Source organism: Sapajus apella, unplaced genomic scaffold (assembly GCF_009761245.1).
Source record: "Sapajus apella isolate SASKATOON/1434 unplaced genomic scaffold, GSC_monkey_1.0 scaffold32, whole genome shotgun sequence".
NCBI classification, from domain to species: Eukaryota; Metazoa; Chordata; class Mammalia; order Primates; family Cebidae; genus Sapajus; species Sapajus apella.
The window spans coordinates 24229795-24254916 of record NW_022436972.1 but is presented as its reverse complement, the minus strand read 5'-3'; the positions used below and the strand labels follow the sequence as shown (position 1 = coordinate 24254916).

Here is a 25122-nt window from a genome sequence, read left to right as displayed (position 1 = left end):
CTTCTCTGTGTGATGCCAGGAAAGTCATTTAATCTTTCTACACATTAGTGTCTTCATCTTCAAAATGAAAAAAATCAGACTAAATTATTTCTAGCTGTACTTTTTTTCCTTTGGCTTATATAATTTACTTCAGTTCTAGTTTACAAGTGGCCACAAATCAATTTGAGAAAAAATGGAAAGTTAAGTTCAAATATTTTTATATTATTTTATAAAAGTTTAGCTTCTCTCCAAATTGGTTCGCTACGATTTTAAAGTTAAAAAATTCTTTTTGAAAGGTGGCTTAATATCATGGAAAAACCATTTTACCGGGAATTAGAAGACTGACTTTTGATCCTCGTTCTGGCACTAAGTGGTGAAGTGGTTTTGGCCAAAATGACTTCTCTTAGTTTTCTTCACCTAAAAAAATGAGGGGGACAGTTGACAGAAATGCAATTCAAGTACACTATGTGGTTCTGATGATTGATAATATTTTATATAGTTATTATAATGTGAAATCTGAATACTAGTCTAACTAAAATTCTACTATGAATTTACTGGGGGAAGTGCACCTCAAGCATTGAGATATGGAGTAGGAATAGGGAGATATAAAGTGTGTATCATACGTAGGGATGGGAAAGTGAAAGAGCGCTCAATCCTGAATGTCTATGGTTGAAGTAAAAAGATAATGTCTAAAATGGATAGAAGAAAGAAACATAAGTATGCTATTTAGAAATATGCGGGCAAGAAATAAATCAACAAAAAGAGTTGAAACTGTTTGCATCTGAGCTATTTTTCATAATGTCTTATAAATTTAATATTAAAAACTATGTCCATTCATCATTAAGATAGAGCTTTAAGTGCCTCCCTTTCTCCCTTACTGGTTAGTCTGTATACCTGTCTGTAGTTTATTTAACAAGCCCTGGCTATGAATCAGGCACTCTGCTAGATGCTGAAGATACAAAGCCCAAAGAGACCTGGTTCCGCACTTCATGGAGTTTTCAGCCGGAACTGGGAGGGGGATCTATATTCAATAATTAGTGCAGAAAGCAAGTGGGATCCCCAGCCAGGGGTCAGCACAATAGGTAGTGAAGCAAACCGGAAGAGGTCCTATCCCAGAGGCTAGGGGTCAGGAGTAGAGTCAGAGAAAGCTTCCTGGAAGAAGTAATGTTCAAGAGAAATCGTGAAGAATGAGTAAGAATTAGTGCCGGAGGCTGGAGATTTCAGGCAGAAGGCACAGCAGGGGGGTGCTGAGTTGGAAGTGATGAAGTGATAGCTTATTAATCCATAAAGAGCCCCTTGTCTGTGATCTTACAGCTCTTGTTACAGCACCCAGAATAACCTTCATGCCTGATACACATTCATTGAGGTTTATGATAATAAAATACCTCACCTAAAACCCACCCATTGCCAAATAAAAGCTGAATAAACCAATCAGAGCACACAAAGATTTATGTGAAAATCCCAATAACCAGAGAAGTTAGAATTTATCACTTCTAAATGTATTCTTCCTTATTAAGAACATCAGGGAGGAATGTGTTTACCACTATGGTATCGATTCACCAGTAATTGGTATGTACATTTATAAGAAAAACAAATTAACAATCCAACTCAATCTTTAAGTATGACTGCATACTTAGAATTTTTATTATGTCAAACTCTTCCTCCCTGTCGTCTTCCCCCACAATCACGCCATGTGGTAACAGTACATGATAATGCAGTTGTTGTTATTGTGTTTGCCTCTCTCTTTTTAAAGACAATCTCAGTTTTAAAAGTAATTTAACTGCAACAATCCTGAAATTGCAAAGAAGTAGTATCATGCATGGCAGCAGGCTGGAAACTGGGTGACTTGAGTTTTAGTTCTAGTTCTACCACTCACGAGCTATGAAACCTCATATAAGATTCAAACACTCAAAATCTTGGTGTTCTATTCTCTTAAATGGTAATAAGCACATTCACCCTCATGGAGTGGTGAGGTTTAAATAAGAAACAAACCACTGTGTGACTCTAAAAAAAAGAATCCTTAATCTCTTTGAGTTTCCACTTTCTGCATCTGCAGAATGAAGGGGGTTGCATACAGACATGACCCCTTATGACATTTCCAGCTTGAAACCTGTTTTTATCTATGTAAAGATGGTTTGAAAAAATGTAATATATAATGCAAATATATGATATATTAAATAATTATTGACGAATAACTATTCTGAATATTGAATGATTATGTAATATTCAATTAATATTCAATATTCTGAATACTGAAGAATAATTATTCTGAATATTGAAGAATTATTATTCTGAATATTAAAGAATGAATGCAAATATATGGTGCATTAAATAATTATTTTAAATAAAACAGAAGAAAGGGAGAACTCTATTTTTTTACTCTAAATTTTTGTAACTTCCTACCAAATCTGTGACTATTTTATTTGTTAATGTACTTTACAACTACCAATCACCTGAAACAATGGAAGTGAATGAAGTTGCCTGAAATGAGAATTTAGAGTGAAAAAGGCTCAGGGGAGAAATGAATTAGTGAAAGTGACTGAGAAGAAGCAGAGAAGAGGGAAGCTGGGAGGAGATTGGTATTATCATGGAAGCCATGAGAAGATTGGGTTTCAATGAAGAGGGAGTGTGTTGAGTTAATGCAACTCAGGGCTAAGTAAGATAATGAGTGAAAAGGTCCCTCTGAATTTAGAGCATGAAAATCACTCGTGACTTCAGCAGGAGCAATTTTTAGATGGAGGAGGCAGAGCCCTGTTGGAATGAGAGGAGAGTGAATGGAAGTCAAAAGCAGTCAGTGCATGTAGATAATCCCTCTATGAGGCTTTATTATACAAGGGAATAGAGCTACATGAATTAGAGTAATAGGAAGTAAGATCTATGGGGTTCACAAAATATTAGAGCATGTTTAAATGCTGATGGGAGGAATCCAGAAGGGAGAGTGAATGAGATCCCGGAGAAAAAGGTGTCAAAGGACAGAGCGAAGTGCCTGAGCAGGAGAGTGGAAAGACAGATCTGTCACAAGAGACAGGAGAGGCTAGTACAGCTGCAGATGGGCTTGCAGAACTGAGCTTGGGAAGTCAAAGGAGCTCCCTTCTGGTAACTTCTATTTTCTTTAAGAAGCATAAGACTGGAATATTGTCTGAGAATCTAGGTGACAGTACAGTAGTGTGAAGTTTGAAGAAAATGGAGACTGCACAAAAGTCGTTATGGAGATTGGGCTTAAGAAACTTTTTTTTTTTTTTAGCTCAGAAGAATTTTTAAATTTCTAAACATATTCCTTTAAATGAAAATTTTGAGGGGCATAACCATCTATTTGGAAATTATTAAGTGCTAGATCGATGTGGAAAAAAACAGTAAGGAGGCTAGATCAGTGAAACCTAAAGCCACATTTTGGACAAATTGCAAGTATTTGAACATGAGGAAAGCCATCCTGCACATGATACCTCCCAGAAGTTGTTCCTGAATTTCCCAAACAAAAGATGCTTTCATTCCTTTGGGTGCTCAGAGCTCTCTGTTTTTTTCCATATTGTCCGTTGTGCTGCGTCAGTCTTAACAATCCAAGTATGCTTTCTCCACCTGCTAACCTGTAGGTACCTTAAAAGCCAAAGCCCATAGTCCATAGCTGAATTACACAGTGTGTCTTTCAAGAAATGCTACCTTTGAAATGGTTATATAAATCATATGTCAAAGAAGAAATGTTATCTGATTTATACAAATTGGCTTTATGAACACTGAGGAAGACTCTCACGGCATAAAGTGAGGCATCTTTGTAAGAACAAAGGGTTTCACTGAGTACACATAGGCACAAAGAAAGGAACCATAGACGATGGAACCTACCTAGAGTGGAAGGTGGGAAGAGGGTGAGGATCAAAGGCTGTCTATTGGGTACTATGCTCACTACCCGAGTGACAAAATAATCTGTAAACCAAATCCCAGTGACATGCAATTTACCCATGTAACTAACCTGCACATGTATTCCTGGAACCTAAAATTGGAGGGGGAAAAAAAGGACAAAGTGTTTCCAAAAACACCAGGCTAACAAATGGGTGGGCCATGCTTGGAAGAGACGTGCTCTTTATGTGGGTCACATTACTACTCTATTTTATAATTTCAAGAGAGCCCTGTGTAGCCTAGGGAAGAATAGTCAAGGAAATGAAACAACTCCCTCCCCCTGCTCCTATTCTTCTTAGATACAAAAGACAGATAATCATCTAGAGTATTTCTCAATATGAACAAAATGGAAAAGTGACCTTTGAATCTGTGACAGTCTATTCACGTCAGTGTTTTTAGCAGGAGAGAAGCAATGTCCAGGCTTAGGGAATACCCACAGGAGCCAACTTCTGCTCTGCCTCATGTTACATAGACCATAAATAAAGAGAAATAGTTTAACAGGCAGCCAGACCCGAATAGCTCATAGGCATCTCCTGGGAGTGATAAAATTCTCCTGCTGGTAGACTTACAGAAACCAAGATGCAATGAAATTTTTAAGGATATTCTCCTTGCTTAATAAACCTGAATGTTTTAAACCTGAAAGATGGCTAGACTAAGAGGGAAAATAAATCAATCTAGCAAGAAAAAGCAATCATTCAGAGTATTGGTAGATTAGCTGAAATATACAGGAGATCAAATTCGGTGATTTAAAAATCGTATGGTTGCTACTTAAAATGCCTAGTTCTAGCTTTTTGCCCATTTTAAAACACACTAAAAAGTTTTACCTAGTAATTTAGTTGCTTAATGCTAAAACTGGGGCTTCTATCCAATTTCTGACTTGTTTATGTTCAAAACAGAACATACATTTCAAAGTCTGAAGCTTTTTACAGATTTATCTTGTTTGATGGCAATTAACAACAAAAAGCACTTTACTTTATCAGATAATAAGTCAATTCAGCTGTTCATCCTGATGTAAAAAAATCTTAGAGGCTTTTTTGGAAAGTGATATTTCCAATTTATTAAAGCAAAGCACCCAAACTATTGTTTTGTTCTATGTTAAAAGAATAACACAGGAACAGAGAGGACAAGATAAACAAAAACAGGTAAAAGGGAAGAAGACCATGGAACCAGTCTGAGAAGTCCTCCTATCCTGTCCTGATTTCTGATAAACATTGGGCTTATGACAACTTGCTAAGACTACAAAGCACACATTCTATTCTAAATAACCATTGTTTTGCTCCTCCTTTTAAAATCTTCAAGCCCGTAGGTACCCTGAATGAAGACAAAGGATGAGGAGGACTGGCAGGAGAGTTACATTGCCTGTGGGCAAGATATGGATAGCAGGGCTGGAGTGTTTTCTGGGAGAAAGAATATCCTAGGGAAAACAGAGTGAGAATTGAAGTGCTTAGAACAAACAGGTAATCTTAAAAATAATACAAAACAAATTAAAAACTAAAATATTAATTTTATGACAACTAATTAGTTTCCAAAGCATTTAGAGAGTTGGTTTTTAAGAAAATTGCAATGCTAGTCCCAGTCAGGTAGATTATTTCACTTTGAAGTTGCTTCAGAAATTTAATGCATGGGTAACTTGCCTAGGGTCATATGTAGCATGTCTGGAGTTCTTTGGAATTCTGACTCTCCTTATGTGTACTGGCTCAGCTTTTTGGCAAGCAGTTATTATAATGTCTATGACTGGTGAGGGGCCAGTACTGCTGAGGTGCTCATTATTAGTTTTAAGACGGCTGGTCTGCTCTTATTTATTAAAAGACACCATGGGAATGATGTCTCCCTTGACAACCAGAGGATCTTAGGTAGGGAGGCAGCTGTGCTACTTTGTATTCATACTGTGTGGTATTCTTGAATGCATTATAAATTTATAATGCAAAGAAGATTTTTATGAAAAAAAAAAAAAAAAAAAAAAAAAACAGTATGTGGGAGAAGTGGAAAACCTTTCCTTGGTATGCACATGTTTCATATGACCAAATATTATATTTCTAAAATATCAGGAAGATTCTAAAAATCTATCTTCTAAATAAAATAAAACAAATGGAAATCAAACAACCAGTTGGTCACATGTCCTGCTGTGCCTGTAATAGTTCTGGTTAATGCCTGTTGGTCTCAGCATAATTATTAAAATGACTCCTTTCAGTCTCATCAGCAGAATTATATGATCACCCTATAAAAACTGAACATGGAGACATAAACCAATCTCTTAGAGGAGTTAATTACTCCATTTGGGTATTGAATTAAGCACTGTTTCTTGGCAGCAATCACCAAGGGCAACAATGAGTTACTCACATCTCACCATTTGATAGAAGCATACATACTTGCCTATAAAATATGTTTAAGACCAACATAACAGCACTTTTTAAAATGCAGAATCTTTTGAATTTTGAAATAAAAAGTCCAAACTTTTGTGCGAGCATGGTGGCTGATGCCTGTAATCCCAGCACTTTGGAAGGCCAAGGTGGGTGGATCTCCTGAGATCAGGAGTTCAAGACAAGCCTGACCAACAAGATGAAACTCTGTCTCAAATACAAAGATTAGCTGGGTGTGGTGGCAGTTGCCTGTGATCCCAGACTCAGGAGGCTGAGACAGGAGAATTGCTTGAAGCCAGGAGGCGAAGGTTGCAGTGAGCCGAGATCGCGCTGCTGCACTCCAGCCTGGGCAATGGAGAGAGACTCTGTCTCAAAAAAAAAAAGTCCAAACTTTTGAATTTTGTCTTGAAAAGTAACGTAAATTTTCTGGGATCTGGCTTTCACAGTGATTCTTTATTAAAAGTTAGAGCATTATACACAATTTAAGGTACTTCTATAGTCTCTAAGTGACGGTGGTCCTGGCAGCTGGGACCACTTAGCCCCAAACGCTGCTCAGCCTCAAGTTAATTCTGCTGTGTTGGTCTACTCTCTTCTCATACACTTTTTGTCTGAACTGCCTTTTCTCTTGGGAACAAACACTCCACCTTGCATTTCCCTTCTAGTGACTGGGTCCCAACTTGGTTCCCTATTGCATGAATCTATACTTTGGTTCCCTGCCTTTTCCTTTCTCTATTTAGGGGCCCGTTTGTGTGATCCTGAACCTTTCTGACCTGGATTCCTGCCATTGCCAGTCACCACACTCCTCACTCTCCATTTTGCTATCAAGCACTTTTCATCTCTAAATAGCTGCCATTTAGCTACAATGCCTGGTGCGTAGTAGATCCTCAATAAATAGATGTCAAATGAATCAATAATGAATGAGGACTGAAGCTTGCTTCTTATTGACTGGAGCTGGGTTTCCTTCCAAGTGCCATTTCCATCCTGGCTCCTTCCACTATTAATGGGGCTTAGGGAGCTAATGCTGTTTGCATATGTTAGTCTTGGATGAATTAACACAGGCACAGAGCTTAATGAACGCCAGGGTAGTTGGTTGGTCTGTCCCTAATGGGGCAGCTGCCTAGGGCTGTATAGGGTAGGTCTCAGCTGAGGCACTGTGAGTGGGGCTGAAAGTCACAATGCTCACATCACCAACACCAGGCTCTGAGGAGGGAAGCCGAAAGAAAGCAGCTCTTTCTACTTTCTAACCGGTTTGCCCAGAGAGATCCCACTTTATAATCCATCCTCTCAGTGGGAGAGCCTTTTTCTAATTTCATACAGTGGCTCATTTGTGTTGGAAGAGGTCCTAGTAGGGCTAACACTCCCACAGAGAAACATTGTAAGTGAGTTTTGGCAAGTGCAGCTCATAAGGAGCAAGCATCTGTGAAGGAGTGAATCTGCTATCTCCTTTCTTCTTATTATAGGTAAAACCCAGTATCTTTCTCCTGCTAAGTTCATACAGACAGACTTCGTCAGAATTTAAGGGCAACAACTTTAGCATGGTAGCTGACTACCCAGATTTTTAATTTTAATTGTGCCATTATATTAAAGCAATTTTTCCCAGGGAAGCAAGGTGAACTCTCTCAGCTTGGAATAACCCTTGGCTCTTTCAGAGGCTTTCCTCATACGAGCCTCTAATCTACATGTGAGACCCAGGTATCTCGTACCCAAGAAAAACGGAGTGTAGAGAGGTAGTCTGCCTTGCCCATATGCACTTCTCTAGGAGGATTAAATATATATTTTGTCTAGTCTTAGCAGGTACATGTACAGCAGTTCCTCGAATAACATCATTTTGTTCAAGGCCATTTCATTATAAAGTCAATGAGAAAAAATACAGATTCCCGGCCAGGGCCACTGTATGTGAGGGGTCTGCACGTTCTCCCCACGTCTGTATGTGTCTCCTCTATCTACTTTAGTTTCCTCCCACATCCCAAAGCTGTGTACTTTAGGTTAACTGTGTCTACAGGGTCCCAGTGTGAGTGAGTGCAGGTATGCGAGTGAGCCCTACGATGGTGGGTGGCCTCTTGTGCAAGGTGGGTTCCCCTCAGCCACCAGTATAGGCTCTGGCTAACTGCAGCCCTGAACTGGAGTAACTGGGTAAATCCTTATCTTACTTGTTTTTATTAATCTTTCTTAAATGTATGTATAGCTTACACTGACTTCAATGTTTACTATTAGGAGTGTTTGGGTCTCTATTTAGAAGGTAGGTGATGTTTTTGTGACCAGAAATACACTATAGGAAATTAACTGTCATTTATTTCAATTAGCCTATGGTAAAACTGATTTCATTATCTATTGTTTCATTTAAAGTTATAGTTTCCAAGCACTTGATGACTGTGTTAAGTGAGGACTCACAGTATTACTGCTACTCAAAAATTTCATCTAACATGGTTAAAAGCACTGACATTGGCACCAGTTTCCTTGAATTAAAATCCTGTCTCTTGACATTTATTAACTGTGTAAGGCACTTCATCCATAAAACAAGGATAGACATGGCACCTACCTCATAGGGTCATTGTGGGGGTTAAAGAGGTTCAATTCACATTACTACCTAAGATAGTGCCTGGCCATACTAAGTGCAATATGCATTAGCTATTATTACTATTATTTTATGAGAGTGAAAAAGGTTCTAGTTAGTACAAAACATTAATTTTTCAGTAGAGATACGCCAGGTATGTATCACGATAATATTAGCATTGGGAAAAAATAACCCCTGATTTTCATCAAGGATATTTTCTGAAGTTTGAGTTCTATGAGAATTCTACACTCTGTCCAGTTCTTATAATAACACTCATGATCTGCTGTTCATTCATGACCTCACTCAGGAAGTTCAGTTTTGCTACAAATATTACAAATACCAAACTGATGTTTCCTAACTCAGTGTTCTGCCCAGATTGCGGCAGGCCTTATGGCTCTGGCAGCTGAAATTAGAACTTGATTACTTCTGAACTCCTGAAAACATGTTTGCTCCAGTTGCAAAAGAGGTGGCATGAGGGCGACTCAAAACATTTCCAGTATCATGACTGTTCCAAGAAAGACTTGAGAGAAATGGATACCTTACAAAAAATCAGAATTTTTGTGCTGAAGTGCCAAGGAAAAGGCAATTCTCTGTCTACAAGCTCCAGTTTAGGATTTGCACTTCAATCTATTATACTTGCTCACTTGTCAAATTAAAAATCTTTTTTTTTTTTTTAAATCACCTAATATCAGATGTGACTTTTCCATTTACTTTTATTTTTCTAAGTGTACCTGAAAGAAGAAAGCTATTTCCAAGAAGGCAAAGAAGAGAATGTATTCAATTTTTCTTCTCACTAAAGCTTCTTATCAAATTTTCCTGATTTTTATGTGTAGGATTGAACAATGGAACCTAATCTGAGTCATTCATTCATTCATGGGTTCATTCAGGGGGGTAATGATGACAAGTGACTACCATGTGCCTGTACCCTCATGTTTACAGCCTAGGCATTTTACATATATTACTTCTGATATTCATAATTCTCCATATTAGGTATTATTTCTACTTTGCAGGACAGGAAACTTACTAAGGCTTAGAGATGTACTGCAACATACTCATTGTCACATAGTTATTTATTGGAGGAGCTAAGATTCAAATCTCAGTCTATCTCCTTCCAAAAGCCAAGTTTATTCGATTTTTTTTTTAACTACATTACACTGGCTGTAAACAATGAATATACATTGTCTCTCTTGATAGTAGAGAATTCAGTGTTTTATAAAGCATATAATGGTTTAGGAAAGCAAGAAATATGCCTGAAAGGCAAGCATTTTTCCTTTTTAATATACATCAGATTTATAGAAACGAGTTCGTCAGCAAATAGGACACTACATTAAAGGGCTAGCATATCTTTCAGAAGGTTAGTAAAACCATATTTATGTATGGTCTGAACTGCATCATATCGGACAATCCTGAACATGTTCTGCAGACTCAGTGCTTGCCCTGGTGGCTCATGTCTGAGAATGCCACTGATTGGCCACAGGACATTGGGTATATTATGCTATCTGTCTGAAATTCTGTTTCTTCATCTATAAAATGGGGTTATCATCATTGTATCACATGGGAAGCTACAAAGAGAAAATGGAGAGATATATGTAGAATGTTTAACAGCGATGCTCAGGCTTCGGTACCTTACCTTTTCCTGACGTATTACACACACAGCTTTCCTAACTATGGCAGCAAAGCACATCTCTGGTTATCATTTACATAGAAAAAACGAGCTCCAGTGGAAATGCCCCAGAATATGAAGATCACTGACTGTGATGGCCTGCCTGTGGTAAAACTCAGAAACCTTTGGGAGACATTTTCTAGTTGTGTCAGGTTTATGGTGACCGAAGAAGAGTTGGAATAGAAAATCCCTAAACTACAAGTAATCTTCTACTTATGCAAATTAGGTAAGGATAAACATTCACATTAACACACAAAGCATATATACAAACAAGATTTTCTTAAATACATTAGAACGTGTTCATTTAAAAGACTTATTTGAAAAAAAACAAGAATTTTTTAAAAGGTTGCTATTTGACATTGTCACTCTGATTGCATATATATTCATTTCATTCATGTGACAAATGCTTACTAAGTTCAGGGCACTGTGTTAGCATTGGACATATGGTGATACACAAAACAGCAATTTTTTTTCCCTTCAAAATCAGTTTTGAATCCATGAGTAGAATAAGTCACATTATTTACTGATGAATATACATCACTAAAAGAATTAAAGTCTGGGCCAGGTGTGGTGACTCATACCTGTAATCCTAGCACTTTGGGAGGCTGAGGTGGGTGGATCACTCGAGGTCAGGAGTTTGAGACTAGACTGGCCAACGTGGTGAAACCCCATCTCTACTAAAAGTACAAAATTAGCCATGCATTGTGGTGTATGCCTGTAATCCCAGCTACTCGGGAGGCTGAGGCAGGAGAATCGACTGAACCCTGGAGGCGGAGGTTGCAGTGAGCCGAGATTGCACCACTGCACTCCAACCTGGGCGACAAAGTGAGACTCTATCTCAGAAAACAAAACAAAACAAAAAAAAAGGATTCAAGTCTGGCTAAAGTTTAAGCTCATCATAAAACCCAGATCCCACCAACTAGGAGGAAATATTAAACTATGCATGTCTTGGACAATCTACATAGTTAGCCGAGGAGAGCTTTCCTAACACAATAAAAATGCCTTTGGACTATGTCTGTAGCCCCCTCAGTAGAGTGTCTCACATTTCCTGAGTCTGATCACTGTTAATTATGATGATAAGAAAAAGATTTCCTTTTTTTAGAATTGGAAAAAATCCTACCCAAATAATTTTTGGAAGCTTGAGATTACATTATTTATCTGGTTCAGGTTTTAAAAATATTTCTAATTTTTTCTGCCAAAATCCAAGCCCTCTTTTCTCATACAGAACAACCTAAATTTCTAAAACAGTTCTTCCCTTGACATTACTTGGGAGGTGGGCATTATTTTACCAGAAAAGTAAACAAGGGAATAAAAACAAGGTGACTCAAAGGATGAGGAAGTATATTTTTCTAGAGAACAAAAGATCCTTTCACAGTACGTCAAAGACTTAACTGTGAACTTTCCTGAATGTAAACACTGTTCAAATGGCAAAAGGAATTTCATCTATGTCTATAAAAGGTCCTGCACAATAGCTCTTGCTTGAAGCTACTTTTGACGGACAGTAAAATAATCTTTTTTTCAAATAGACCTACGAAAACTTCTTCATCTTCTCAGGAGACATACAATTATAATTATTTTCATAACAGCAACAATAACACATGGAGCACAGTACTGCTAAAGGCAATTCACATCATAAATTATAAGCAGCATCATTTATGCTTATAGTCTTCAGGAATAAAGAAATGCTTTAAGAGTTTAAAATATTAGGCTGATCCCTTCCATTTAGCATAAGAGTTTTCTGGGCATGCTGGCTCACACGTGTAATCCCAGTATTTTGGGAGGCCAAGGTGGGTGGATCACCTGAGGTCAGTAGTAGAGGACCAGCCTGACCAACATGGTAAAACCTGTCTCTACTAAAAATACAAAAATTAGCTGGGTGTGGTGGGAGGTGCCTGTAATCGCAGATACTTTGGAGGCTGAGACAGGAGAATCGCTCAAGCCCGGGAGGTGGAGACTGAAGTGAGCTGAGTTTGCGCCTCTGCAATTTCAGCCTGGGCGAGGGAGCAAGACTCCATCTCAAACAAACAAACAAACAAAAACAACAGCTTATAGGGGCTGGGCTGGTGGCTCACAGGTGTAATCCCAGCACTTTGGTTGGGAGGCCAAGGTGGGCAGATTACATAAGGCCAGGAGTTTGATACCAGCCTGGCCAACATGGGGAAACCTTGTCTCTACTAAAAATACAAAAATTAGCCAGGCGTGGTGAGGTGTGCCTGTAATCCCAGCTATTTGGGAGGCTATGGCACGAGAATCCCTTGAACCCGGGAGGCGGAGGTTGCAGTGAGCTGACATCGTGCCACTGCACTCCAGCCTGGGTGACAGAGCGAGACTCCACCTCAAAAACAACAACAACAACAGCAACAACAACAACAAACATAGGCTAGTAGATTTCTTTAAACAGCTTTTGTTATGATTACAGAAAAGGAATATTAATATTTTAAACCAAAAGGAATTATGAGATATCAGTTAGCTAAAATATTTAACTTTTCCTACTTTAAAGTTTTACTCTTTATAAACTTCCTAGTTTTAATACGTTTAAAATGAACACCAGTAATTATTTAATTATAAGAATATGTCCTATATTAAAATGCAAAGGAATAAGTAGGTTTATTTGTTGCCTGACTATAATTCATAGATGAACAATAATAATATTAATAATACTATCTGTATTTCTGATGAAGCAGTTTTACTTTGTATTTCTTTGTGAATAATTTTGATTAGAGCAGATTTTTTCCATTAGTATTTTGAGTATTGCTAATTTTTGTTTAGTACTGTTAGTATTTATCATAAGTTTACTGTTTTTTCCTTTTATTTCCAAAGGTTTGTTGTTGGGGGCTGGGGGGAATGTTATTTTTTCTACTGAAATGCACTTCTAACTTTATAATATCTAACTTTATTAATGGTGAAACAGAATTCACTTCTAGTACAAAATGTAAGCCACAGGATTTCAGAGTTGGACGAAAATATGCTGGATACTTTAGGCCCACATTCAGCCTCACATCTGAGAAGGACAGCATTCCACCACCAGGGATAGCTTGCACAAGTTAGGTACAAATTTAAATGATCACTGCAACATGTGTTGTGCCTTTACAAAACTGGTTGGAACAGGAAATAATCTAATTCCTTGGACTGTTCTAATTTATATAAGTTATGAAGGTAGTATTAGCCCCTTCCCTTCAAAGAAGGGTCATTATACATGCTCAACAATTTTTCTAAAATTTAAAGTTTAATTCAGTAGCTCTTTATAAATTTTAAAATTAGTTTACCATACAATCTTTAATGTAATCTATAATAGATAATAAATAGGAGAAATCTATAATCCTTCTCATATTATTGTACAGATTTATTATTGTAAATAATGATAGTGTGTACTTATATGCTGCTTTAAGGTTCACAAAGTGCTTGAACATGTTATCTCATTTGGGTTTTACAACAATCCTGTGACATAGCTGCTAGTTAGCTCCGTTTTACAGACGGGGAAATGGAGCTTCAGAGAGGTTAAATGATCACCTAAGATCACTGTATAGAACTGGGAATCAAACTTGGTTTTGGCTACCTGGTTCACAGGTGCTTATTTCATAGCCACAAACTAACAAGATATAAACATGAACCTGGGTGGGACTGATCCCTATTTGATTCTTTGCCAACCTAGGCAATAGTGAGATAGTGAACAGTGAGCTCATTTACAGTTACAAAAGATTCAGACTGGAAAACACCAAAGGATCTTCCAGCTTTATCATCCATCTGAGGGACCCCCTAAAAGCTATGAATAGCCAAACTAATTATACATCCATTTACTGATTCACTGATTCATCAATAATTTATTGGACTCTGACCAGGTATCAGTCTCTTAGGCAGGTACTGGGGGTGCCAGCCTAAGTGGGATATACATTCTGCTCTGGAGGATCTTGCCCTTCTGATACATGTCAAAGTCAGAGATCACATCATGATCAAGGCATAGGGATGCCAAGGAGGGAGGGATGTGATCTGCTGAGGGCAGAAAGGCTGAAGCCAAGGAGGGTTTAGGGAGACATTATCGTGCAGCCTTAAAGAAAGAGACACAGAAATGGGTGTGGGCACTCCAGGCAGGGGCCAACGTGAGTGAAGGCATGGGGTCTGGGAATGCCTATTTAAGGGCTGTGTGGACATCGTTTTAGCTTCATTCTTCTCATTCTTACAACCAGAGGATTTTGCTTTGTCACTCATAAAATGCGTAATAAATATAAATAGTAACCAAAACAACATGGTACTGGTATGAAAACAGATACACAGACTAATGAAATAGGTAAGAGAGGCCAGAAATAAAACCACACGCTTACAGCCATCTTATCTTCGACAAAATCAACAAAAACAAGCAACGGGGAAAGGATTTAGGATGGCTTTGGCTATTCAGGCTCTCTTTTGGTTCCATATGAATTGTAAAATAGCTTTTCCTAATTCTGTGAAAAATGACATTGGTAGTTTGATAGGAACAGCATTGCATCTGTAAATTGCTTTGGGCAGTATCTCTTTTATTTTCCTCCTTTCCTTCCCTCTGATTTCAGGAGATTCCATTTAAAAAAATTATTTTAGAGTGGATATACAATAGAGTAGAAAGCAGAGGTAGACTGCCCATCTTTCTGGCATTTGTATTCCAAACCAGGAGTTGGCAAACGTTTTCTATAAGGAGCCAGGTAGTAAATATTTTAGGTTTTAGAGGTCACATGGTCTTTGTTGCAACGACTCAACTGTGCCCTTGTAGTACAAAAGCAGCCACAGACTCATAAATGAATGAGTGTGGCTGTGTTCCAATAACACTTTATTCATAGACACTGAAATTTGAATTTCATAACATTTTCATACGTCATAAAATATAATTCTTTTTATCAACTAATTTTTCCCAACTATTAAATTTGTTTTTTTTTTTTTTTTTTTTTTTTTATCTTAGCTTGCGTGCCTTACAAAAAGAGATGGTGCAATTTGCCAGTCCCTGTTTTAATTGCTTCAGGAACCTAAGGTAGTCTTACAGAGCATGTAAGTACATTTAGCAACTCAAGAAAAGCCTGGAAGAGAATGGCACTTCATTTCTCAACCCTGCTCCGACCCTGGTGAGAGAAATGAGATCTCTCTGGATCCTGCCATCCCACAAATGTGTGTACTGTCATTACTCACAATGTGAAAAATTCTGAATTTACTGCTAAAATTTCAAATTAATGAGATTTCAGTTAAAAATCTAGATTTTGGTCTTCTCTTGAAAATGGGAGGATAAGGCCAAACGGGCCATATTCTCACATGGCAACAGCTAGGTAGTGACTGCCTTCCTACATGGGGCACCACTTCCTGTTCACCTGAGATCCTGCTGGCCTGTGTCCCCAACCACATTGCTTATCTGAAACCGATAAGAATTTAGTCTAAATTCTGCTAGGCAGAGACATCTGTTTTCTTCTCTAAGGGCACAACTTCCATTAAAACTAATCTTTTGGCCGGGCGTGGTGGCTCAAGCCTGTAATCTCAGCACTTTGGGAGGCCGAGGCGGGTGGATCACGAGGTCAAGAGATCGAGACCATCCTGGTCAACATGGTGAAACCCCGTCTCTACTAAAAATACAAAAAACATTAGCTGGGCATGGTGGTGCGTGCCTGTAATCCCAGCTACTCAGGAGGCTGAGGCAGGAGAATTGCCTGAACCCAGGAGGCGGAGGTTGCGGTGAGCCGAGATTGCGCCATTGCACTCCAGCCTGGGTAACAAGAGTGAAACTCCGTCTCAAAAAAAAAAAAAAACAAAAAAACCTAATCTTTTGGTCCTAGGGAAGCCACGTGGGGAAGAGGAATACAAACATAGGCTTCTGAGTTAGAGAAACCTAGGCTGAAATCTCAGTTTTGTTCTTTGCTAGCAGAATGAGCCTGGGCAAATTATTTACCCCTAACCTCAGAATGGGAGCAATTATATATACACCTGAATGGTGGTTGTAATGATCATGTGAGAGAATGTATTAGAAGCAGCTAGCACATGCTTAGCAGTTAATTAAAAAAAGAATCACTAGGATGGAGAAGTTCTTTGATGTGTATGTTTTACTTTTAGACCCTCTATTCATTGTTGCCTTTTGTGGAAGGACCTGAAGGATCAGCTTACAATCTACCTCATTTTATAAAAAAAGAAATTAAGGCCCAGAGAGGTGAAGTGACTACTTAAAGCCACACACTAGTGGTGGAACCAGGAAGAAGATTTGGATTTCTTAATTTTTAGTCAGAGGAAATTTCTCTGTGCTACAATACCTCAGTAAACTTTCTGAATTCTTTCATAAAAGCCTTTTACTTGATAGCCAAAAGATCGTCTAATAGAAATGGCATTGACTCAAGATTTCTGGCTAGCCTAGTGGCTATGCTTTTAAATTATAACTTCCAAAGATAGTGAAATGATAAGGATGTGTCATTAGTTGTTGAAGTTCTAATATTTATTTGAAATACTCCTGTTCTAAGCTCACCAACACCCTCCTGTGGTCAGTGGAAATAAGTCCAGTCAAACAAACAAGAAAAATCTGGAGCTATTTAAAGTTAATGGTTAAATGTAACAAGATAGATAGATATCAAATAACATAATAAAAATTCACTCTAATTACATTATTTAAGGTCCTGGAGATTTCACAGAGGAAAGATTACTTGTCTATCTCTGACCAAATCTTTAAAGAGATTGATAGATTATAATGGATGTTTTCCTTAGAGCTTGTTCACAATAAAACTGCCTGTTATAAATTAACGCACAAAAATTAGTTGCATTTCTATAGACCAAGAACATTCAAGCTGAAGGCCAAACCAATCCCATTCACAACAGCCACAAACCGAATAAAATATCTAAGAATACAGCTAACCAGGGAGATAAAAGATCTTTACAAATTACAGAATTACAAAATACTGCTGAAAGAAAACAGACACAAATAAAAAAAATCATTTCATGCTCATGGATAGGAAGAATCAGTACTGTTAAAATGGCCACAAAGCAATTTATAGATTCAATGCTATTCCTATTAAATTACCATTGACATTCTTCACAGAAGTAGGAAAAATTATTTTACCATTCATATGGAACCAAAAAAGAGCTTGAATAGCCAAAGCAATCCTAAGTAAAAAGAACAAAGCTGGAGGCATCACATTACCCAACTTCAAACTATACTCCAAGGCTACAGTAACCAAAATAGCATGGTACTTACTAGTATGCCTAGGACACATGGACCAATGGAACAGAATATGTCTATTAATGGTATGCCTAAGACATATAGACCAACGGAACAGAGAACCCAGAAATAAAGTTGCATACTTATAGCCATCTGATCCTTGACAAAGTCAACAAAAACAAGCAATGGGGAAAGGACTCTCTATTCAATAAGTGGTGCAGGGATAAATAGCTAGTCATATGCAGAAGAAGATTGAAATTGGACCTCTTCCTTTCACTAGATACAGAAATAAACTCAAGATGGATTAAAGAGTTAAATCTAAGACCCAAAGCTATAAAAACCTAGAAGAAACTAGGAAATACCATTCCGGACATCAGCTTTGGCAAAGAATTTATGACTAGGTCCCCAAAAGCAATTGCAACAAAAACAAAAATTGACTCATACACACACACACACACACACACACACACACACACACACACACAGGGAGAAGAGAACGCATTCTGTTACCTTAGAATCCCAACTAACAAATGTAGAAGGAATACTGGAATCAGAAAAGTCACCACTTTGCAACTACAGTGATAATAACTGATTCAAGTAAGTATCATGAATGGATGATAAAACTAATGGATGAAAGTTTGATAAAACAAGATTTACATTGTCTTCAAATACATACCCACAAAACACATGTATTAATTATAAAGAAAAATTAATAATAACGTCACAGTGGAGATATCACCTTAACCAAAGGTTCAAAATTAACATCACCAGCAATGGGACAAATTGACATCATGTGTCACCTAGTAGAGTACCCAACCTTTCTGGCACCAGGAACTGGTTTCATGGAACAATTTTTCCATGAAAATCATTCCCCCTATGGGGAATGATTTTTGGAATGAAACTGTTCCACATCAGATCATCAGGCATTAGATTCTCATAAGGAGTGCAAAACCTAGACCCCTCATATGCGCAGTTCACTCAAGAGGGTTTGCACTTCTGATAATCTAATGCTGCTGGTAAGCTGCTGATCTGACAGGAGGCAGTGCTCAGGTGATAATGCTCACTTGCCGGCTGCTCCCTTCCTGCTGTGCGGCCCCAGGCCCATGGCCAGGGGCACTGGGGACTCCTGATCTAAGAGGGCACATTGAGAACACAGCACTATTGTGATGTGCCTGCCAATGATGCATAAGCTGGATCTAAAAATAGAAAACAACAGATGAACCCAAATTGTGGGATGTTCTGTAAGATCACCGGCCTATAGTCTTCAAAAATGTCAACCTCATGAAAGTCAAGGAAAGATGATGAACTGTTCAGATTGAAAGACATCAAAGAGACATGTCAAGTAAATGCAACACATGATCCTCAATTGCTTCCTTTTCCTATAAAGGATGTTATTGAGACATCTGAAATTTGAATAAGGTCTGTAGATCAGACATTAATGCTGTTATCAATGTTAACTTCCTGATTTTTGAGGTCTGTGTTGTGGTTATGTTAAGAGAACCCTTGTGAGGAAATACTGAAGGTTTTTGTTTTGTTTTGTTTTTGAGACAGAATCTTGCTCTGTGGCCCAAGCTGGAGTGTGGCATGATCTCAGTTCACTGCAACCTCCGCCCCCTGGGTTCAAGCAATTCTCCTGCCTCAGCCTCCTGAGTAGCAGGGATAACAGATGTGCACTACCATGCTTAGCTACTTTTTGTATTTTTAGTGGAGACAGGGTTTTCCTATGTTGGCCAGACTGGTCTTGAACTCCTGACTTCAGGTGATGCACCCACCTCGGCCTCCCAACATGCTGAGATTACAGGCTGAGCCACTGTGCCCAGCCAGTATTTAGAGGTAATGGGGCATCATATCTACAACTTACTTTTAAGTGGTTCATGAAAAATAATGCAGATATTTATCTGCATATACAGAGAGACAGAGGGAAAGTAAAAGGTTTTTAAAATGTAATTATATTTTATGAAAAAATGGCTATATTATCTATATCTGGGGACAGAAATTATAAATAGAGTTTGGATTTAAGGCTCTGGATGAAATGAGTTTTTTTTTTTTCCCTATTATTTTTATTGGCAAATGCCCTTGGGGAACATATGCTCCTTTCAAACTCACCAAAGATTAGAAGATATAGTGATATCTTCTTCAGAGGTTGAAGAATCAAGACCTATCCTGTAAAGGAAATGCTATTGTAATTTTAGAAAAGCCATACTTATATAAATAAATACTGAAAATACATTGGTATAGTCTATCTATCTAAGTAAATATTTCTTAAGTTGGGCTTGGGTGAGAAGGAGAGCTATATTCAGAATCTTAAAGTACGTTCCTGTTTTATCTTGAGAGCAGTCAGAAGCCTTTCCTACCATCAAACCTGAGGCACAAAAGAGATATACATCTGATTTTTAAACTTCGAAATAATTATGGGCTACAAAAGAAATATTATTATTTTAATATCTAACGGAGTCATAATTACAATAATGTTAACTATTTATTACCGTGAAATAGTCCTTACAGATTGTGGAGAGTAACCTGAAGCAGACTGGAACACATGAACTTGTTTCTGATATTGTGTCCGATTTTTCTCTTTCTGGGCAATGACTGACATGTAAGTATGAAGGCAGAGTGGTTGAGGGAATGATGACTCACAATCAAATGAAGTGCTTTCCTCTTTGGTTTGTGCAAAACCTATTTAAGTTTCAGATTTTCCTATGTGGGCTCAACAGATGTTCTTTATGGAAAAGATTATTGAGCCCTCACCAGCAATGGGAAATATAGGCCCTTCAACAGCTTTGCGTTCCCCTCTTAAAACAAACATCCAAAAGAAAAAAAAATAATAAAAATTATCCAGTATTAGTGAACTCTTTTTCTTGGGGGACAGGGGAATTCCCACTGTAATGCTACCAGAACACTGTCAATGAAGACCTGACAAATTCCATTCAGAAACCCAGCAACTGGAAAGTCTCATATGAATTAGACTGGACTCGAGTATTTATTTCTGTTCTTTGTATAATTATAAAACCAAATGTATATTTCTGAGCTATTTATCCAAGGAATTAAATGGAAAATAAAATTAAAGGATACTATATCACTGTTGGCCTAATTGCCACATATTTGGTAAGGATCATGCTTCATGAATGCTGTGTTGAGTGCAAAACAATAAATCTACAATTCAATAACTCTGAAGTCCTGGATTCCAAGAAGTCCTAACTTAGAGGAAAGGTCATGAGCTGTATCACTTGGAAGGAGTTGGTTCTTGCTGTCAAAACTACTAAAAAATAAAAATAAAAAAAATAAATTGCATGGTCATGTTTTTTGTTTATCCAGCATTTCTTCTGGGAGGCTTCCCTCCCATCCTTATTTCCTAACTTCATATTTCAGGTGGCACCGATTCAGTATCTTCTCATTTCACAGTCTAGGAGTGGAGACATGGCCCAGGTCTGACCAATCGGAATACGCCATCCCTTTGGCCACAGTGATGGGTTCAGGTCATGTGACCTCACCAGCCAATTTAAGCACTCCTGAGGCCTTCTGCTGAAATTATAGGGAGAGACAAGCCCCTTTGGCTGAGATAGCCAGCTAGGAGAACCATATATATTACCCAGAGCTACCAGGACCATCTTTGCCACCTGATGGAGAATGACTGTGAGAATGAAGCCACACCAGAGAAAAGCAGAGCCAAGAGGAGGGAGGCTGGGTCCTGTGTGACATGTGTTGAGTGTCAGGCCCTGAGACTTCTAGGTTTCCTGAGCCAATAAATTCCCTTTTGTAGTTTGAATTAGTATGAGCTGAATTTTTGTCATTTTCTAAGTTCCGAATAAACATCATTTTACATACCTTTTGATTCCACAATAAATCTGGAATCACATGAAATAATAAATTCTCTCTTCAAAGGTACAGGGAAAAGTTATTCTTTTAAGTGGCAACTTAACCCCAGCATTTTAGATTATTCTCTGAAGTCATATATGACATGCAGCCTGGCTAGGTCATGAGTCAGGATCAGAATGAGCATAAAGGTCTTGTCATAAGAGATCTACCGGAGTAAAGAAAACCAGTAATACAGACACTGTCAACTTGCTAAAGTGTATTTTAAAGGTCAACATCGATTTGGGGTCTATTGGGTTAAACAAAGTTAAAGAGGTTTCTTTACAGACTTCTCAAAGTCAGATAATAACTAATTATAATTTCATCTCTAGGAGGCTACTAAGTTATACAGTGTTTCCTAACAGCTTGAACATGGATTTCTTTTTTTTTATGAAAAAAGTGTTCAGAAAACAAACTTTCTGAAACATTTAGCTGGGCACAATCACTCGCACCTGTAGTTCCATCTACTTGGAAGGCTGAGGCGAGAGGATTGCCTGAGCTCAGGAGTTTGAGGCCAGACTAGGCAAAATAATGAGACCCCAGTCTGAAAAAAAAAAAAAAAAAAAGAAACATTTGACTATACATGTTTCTAAAAACATAGTTTATTTGTCCTGAGCGTTTTACTTGATTGTTCCATTTTCCTTGGCATCTTGCCATTTTTATGGTTTAATCTAAAACCTCCAGGCTCAGGATCATTATATAAATATCTCTCTCACTAGCTTGAAGCTCTAGTCCCTTGTTTCAATTTCCGACTGAACACAGTCAGGATTACCTCAAACTCAGCATATGCACAATGCCTGAACCCTATCTTCTCTCCAACTTTCCTGGTTCCTCCAGTGATCTGCCTTTTTGCCAGACATGCAAACAATGTCTGCCTCCATGTCCCATACTCAGCCAGTCTCCATCAGCTCATACCTGGTCATTACCTCAGCCTCACAGTTTCCCAGCTTCACTTGGGCTTCCTTCCCAGACCACATCACTACCATGCCCACCCTTCTAAACACAACTTTCAGTATTATACTTTTCCTATTCAATGAGCTTCAGCCGCTCCCAGTCCTAGGGAATCTAAAAACCTCCCTGGGTCCACACAGTCGTCTCTCCTATTCATGTGACTCCTTACTGTACTACTGCCCAAAAGACTGCTTTAGTCAGGCTTGTCCTCTGATATGCTAAAGGATGGGCATGCTTAAGACAGACCAAGGATTGCCTGGAAAGTGAGCTTCCTTTCAACCGCTTTAAAAAAAGTCTAGTGTCATCAAGACATTAGTGTGCAGAAACTAAACCACACTCCGTCTTCTCAAATCTGCCAGGTTGTGTGTTTCCTGTGGCTCCAGACTCAGCTCTTTCTCTCACCTCTGCTCTGGGGTCTACTCCACTAGCTCCTTAGCATAGTTGGTATTGAAATGGATTTGCCCTTTGGACTTTCCGCTTGCATTAAATTGGCTGTGACATTTGTTCACTGTTTCTCTGGGGTCTGTACCCAGGTCATCCTTGAATTCGTGGTGGGCTAAGTCTATTGTAGACTTAGAGGAGATAGGTATAATTCTTCCTCTTATGAAAGAAATACAACATACTCATTCTTACATTTATTCCTGCAGTCATGTTTTCTGGAATACCTGGAATGCCCTTCCCTCTCCTTTTGAACTATTAAAAAAATCAATTTTAAAAGCCCAAACCAAGCTCCACCTCGTTGCCTTATGAATTTCATCTGCATAGACCCCTCTCCTTTGAGTGACTACAGCACAGGCCCAAGTTTCCCAATGTAATATTGGGCTATATATTGTTTTGTACTCCTTGCTGTTGTTTCATGACTATCAGTTTCATCTCCCAGTTATACAGTGTAAGCTCCCTGAGGGTAACAACCATGTTTCATCTCTCAGTATCCCCCTCATCAGGCTTACATTGGTGGGTACAGAGAAGGTGCTCCACTAGAACTAGCTGGCTAAATGATCCTCAAGGGACTCTACTATTTATTGTTTGTCCATAACTTCTGTAATTTAATAGATGACAATCTGCCCATGCCATAACAAAATTCTACAGCTTGGATCACCACCATCTCCCTAGGAAATTATGGTTCATTGACCTTCCTGTAACCAGGCCTAGAATAAACACTGTTGTTGGCCAAAGGTGGTGGCTCACACCTGTAATCCTGGAGCTTTTGGAGGCCAAGGCAGAAAGATCAGTTGAGGTCAAGAGTTCAAGACCAGCTTGGACAATATAGTGAGACCTCATCACTACCAAAAAAAAAAAAAAAAAAAAATTGGCCAGGTGTGGTGGCATGTCCATGTAGTCCCAGATACTCAGAAGGCTGAGGGGAGAGGATTACTTGAGCCCAGGAGAGTTTAGGCTTCAGTGAGCTATGATCGTGCCACTGAACTCCAGCCTGAGTGGCAGAGTAAAATCCTGTCCCCAAAAAGGAATATAAAATAAAAATGAACACTGTAATTATATGAAAACAAAAGGAGAAGATCAAAAGAATTTTTAAGAAATTGGAATTCCAATGATATAGCCATTAGATTGTAGATATGACATCACAGGAAAACTTATACACCAAAAAAAGTACTTAAGATGGCAAATGTGTAATAATGTTTGGACTTATAAATGTCGAATGTTGTTTGGGGTTGCTAGAAGGCTATTCATTAGTGCCGGCTTCTCACTGAGATTGTGCTTAAAAGTTTTCACTTTATTCATATGCAGATAATTACTGAGAAGTCAATTTATTTAAAAATGTCACATGTAAGTCACAGTTATTTCAAGGGTACACAAACATGGCTGAAATAAGATTGATGCTTGACTAGTGAAAGTGAAATCATGAAACAGAGTAGTTTGGAAAAGAAAAGCAACTTTTAAGTGAATGAGATGCTAGCTTCCCCTGGGACAGACCAGCCAGTCTAATTCACTGCTTTTGTGTCCCAGCCAGGTTTCTGCTCTGCCCTAAGCCTCGAGGGTTTCACACATCCACTCTCAAAATGGTGCACTTTTCTCTCTGGGAGCCAATGCTTTTAGCAGTTTTTGAATGGAAGCAGAGAGCACTGATGGCTCAGTTCTTGGGCTATAGATTGCGGATGAAATACATGGGCTATGCCTGGAAAGTGAGCAGGAATATTACATGGGAAAAGGCCTATTCTCATACCTATATCTTCCTACTAGCAAATCCTGCAGAGCTTCACATGAAACTAGTTCCAGAAAATCATTTTACCCCTTGTTAGGCCTGTGTCTCCCTAAGCATTTGTAAGGAAGTTCAATTAAAATTTAATTATGTCAATGTATGAACAAGAGGGAAAACTTTTATATTATTTTTAAAATCCATATTCCTTAAACTGAGGGTAGAGATCACTGGACAGGAGCAAGGTTTGAAACAATTTCTGAGAAAGTTAATGAGTAACAACATCACCCATCATGACCTTGTATCAATGGAGCTCAGAACTGCGGTTCTTTTTCTACCTCTCCAGTCAGAAGTGTGTAAGAATGTGGCTATGGGTAAGTAAACATACATTTAAGAGCAGATTGCTTCAGTACAAAGAAAGTTAACCTCCCTGTGCACTGGTTCTTAACAGCTCTGTGCCTCAGTTTCCTCATCTGTAAACTGTGGTAATAACAGTACCTATCTTATAGTGATTTTATAATAATTAAATGAGTTAAAAGCCTGTCATTTGTTCTGTATGCTGAGAAC

General features: G+C 38.4%; 1 protein-coding gene and 1 long non-coding RNA gene across 5 annotated transcripts in view; both read right to left on the bottom strand.

Moving 5' to 3' along the window:
- VWA8 (von Willebrand factor A domain containing 8) overlaps nucleotides 1-25122 on the bottom strand; it is a 389600-nt gene that overhangs the window by 59093 nt on the left and 305385 nt on the right. The window lies entirely within an intron of this gene.
- LOC116562497 lies at nucleotides 15329-17341 on the bottom strand. Its single transcript, XR_004273976.1, has 2 exons — nucleotides 16216-17341; nucleotides 15329-15897 (listed from the first exon to the last, which is right to left on the bottom strand). It is a non-coding gene; the product is annotated as an uncharacterized LOC116562497 (long non-coding RNA).